Raw genomic sequence first — 3056 nt, forward strand, 5'->3', positions numbered from 1 at the left:
TGTGTGGTGAGAGACGGTGTCGTCCCAAGAGGAGTGAGGTAGGTGGTAATGCCTAGAGAGAGGTTGTAATTCTTAACACTTGAGGGAGACACGTGCTAGAGACAAACACTTGAGGTGATAGTTAGTGTAGTTACATTGTAAGAGATTGTAAAGTTTTTGGTGAGCTAGAAAACCGAGTGTGAGGACATTTTCGGGTGATCGTTGAAAACCCGATGTGATAGTGGATTTCTTCCCGGGAGTCGGGAGCAGAAATGTAGGACGAAAGGTCCGAACTCTGTGATCATACTATGTGTTTGTATTGTTTATTTGTGCACTATCACTCTTGTTTGGTTATTGTTTATTTTACCATTGTGTTAGTTTATATATCCTTGCTCATATCTTTTTGAATATCATTCTTGCTAGGATATTTATTAGTTAGTTTTTAATTTGGTATAAATCAGATTAGATTAGCATAAACCCTATTCACCACCTTCTAGGGTTCCTTCCTAGTAGCATTAGGGTGCTTTTAATTTGGACTAAGATCGATTAGGGAAGAGGATGAGCAGCTTATTGCAGTTTTGTATCTTCAAGTTAGCATAGTGAGCCAAGCTCTTATCTTTGCCACTCGAGTAAAGAGCTGGTCCTATGTTGAGCGCCCCTGTCTTTTTATGATTTCTATCATATTATGATCTTTTATTTAATTGTGCGGGTGGCTACAATACTTGCAGCATATGCACATTGGGGCTTTGCTCGCGTCTAAGTTTGTGGATGGGACGTGCATGAGTCATATGGCTCTATAGCACTGTCTTCTACATTCCACTTGATATCTTTAAGTTCATGATCTGCTACAGTCATAGGCACTAAACTCGTCACCAAAAGACCTAGTTTACGGTTTTGAGCATAAGAAAAATAAGTAAGATCAAAACAGAGAGCTAAATAGGTGATCTTCATCATGAAAGTGCAAACAATAGGAAACGTTAATTCAATTACTTTTAAGTTCACATCTAAATATAAGTCATCCAAGTTGAAAGTTCATGTAATCATTCCATATACAGTCATCCAGTCCAAAACATCTATGTAATCATTCCATATAAAGTTGTAAATTCTAGGCTATCAAATAAAACTTCCAGTCCAAAAGATTTTCACCCTCTCCAAGTATATACAATAAAAACAAAATGATGTGTCCTGAGTTATCTTGCTCATAAAGACTCAGAAAAACTAATGATTCTATGTGTGAATATATGAGAAGACATGCCACAAGACATATAAGAAGACATGCCATAATGAAATGTGAAGTGGTCTAACTCCAAAGATATGCTGTTTGAAGCAACAAAGGTGGCTCAACACAACATCTAATAAAAGATGAAACTTAGTCGTGTTCTCTTAATATACCAGGTCAAGGTCAGCAGGAGAAGGTGGAGGCACAAAAATAAAGAAGACCAAAAGAAAAGTAGGAGATTGCAATCATAGAAGACCCTATTTTAGATATGTAAATCACTGAAAGGTAATCATACCGAAACTCTTCAATATATGAAGAAAGAAGCTCATCATCAGTTGCAGCTCTCACCTTTGTAGAAACCTAAACAAATTCCAAAACTCAAAGTAAATGACAACAACAAATATAACATATTATACCAATGGTAATTAAAGTGAATCAATGCATAGTAAGGAAGTGCTATAGAATGTCAATTTGGGTATCCAGTCAAGATTACTACGATGATGATACAAATAAAAAATAAAAAAATCTTTTGATTGAAACAAATCTTAATACATAGTTGTATAAGCTTGAACTTTGACTTAGGAATTATTTGCTATGAAGTTATTCAACGCAAAGCAACCATGCAATGTAGACATCCAGTTGAAACCTTTACAGACTAAATTGTGATTATCAATATAAAGCCGATACAACATTGAAATATTGAGCTGAGAAAATGCTATTGAGGCTAATACACAAAGACGAGAGATTACTTGCTTGACATGATCCACTGTAGCAATCTTGGACAGTCCTGGGACCCAAGTAGTTGCACTGATCAACTTCCCCAAACGTCGAAATGATTATCTTTAACCACCCAAAAATAGAAAAACATCATTGCATTAATTAATTAATGAACTCAAGAGTCAATACATAATACTGAAATTCTCTCCTTAAATAATTAATAGTAACCATAGCATATAAATATCTCCCAAACAACAACCTTGATTCCAATTTCAAAAATTCTTCAAAATTGCACGAATTAATCTCAGATCAAAAACACAATGCAACTCTAAGAGAGAGAAGAACTCACGATCGGACAACTCCAGAGTAATGAGATGCGCTTTGTTATACGCAGGGAACGCTTCCTCTGCTGCCGCCATTTCATAGATTTCATCGTCTCCAAGAATCGATAGTGGATTTTGCCGGCGGGGGGCGTTAGCAAGGAACCACTTGGCGATCTCCTTCTTCTGCTTCTCTCCGATCTCCTCCTCGCTGTCGTCCGCTATTAGAGAGAGAGAGAGAGAGAGAGAGAGAGAGAGAGAGAAGAAAGGGGGAGACCTAAACCCTAGATCCGATCTAGGGTTTCGACGAGAGAGGAGAAGGAGAGAGAGGAGAGATACATGCGTTAAGAGAGAGAGATTTGGAATCGGGGCTGAGAAATGAGAGATGAGTCAGGATCGGGGCTAAGAAATGAAAGAGAGGAGGAGTCGGGTCGGGATTTGGTAAATTCCAAGGGGTAGGGTGAGATTTCAAATATTTGTATTTAGGCTTTCAAATTCTCCTCTCTAAAATAATCTGATTTGAAATTTCAGTCCAATTTAAAGTCCAAACTAGAGATTTGGATTTGAAATATCATGAATTTTGAATCCAAGAGCCAAATCCAAGTTGACAAACACATCCTTAACATATTTGATGCTGCATAGGAAACGAAACGAATTGAAACCCATTCATTTAGATCCCTGCTAACTGGAAGCATGGAGCTCGTGCGAACACTTCGGAGCTTGATTGATGATGATGTCACGATATATATGTGTCGAGGGGGAGGAATTAATTATCCGCCACATGTTGACCACCGGATCGCAGGTTCGCTGTCACCACGACA

The sequence above is a fragment of the Asparagus officinalis genome, chromosome 6 (genome assembly GCF_001876935.1).
Source record: "Asparagus officinalis chromosome 6, Aspof.V1, whole genome shotgun sequence".
NCBI lineage: Eukaryota > Viridiplantae > Streptophyta > Magnoliopsida > Asparagales > Asparagaceae > Asparagus > Asparagus officinalis.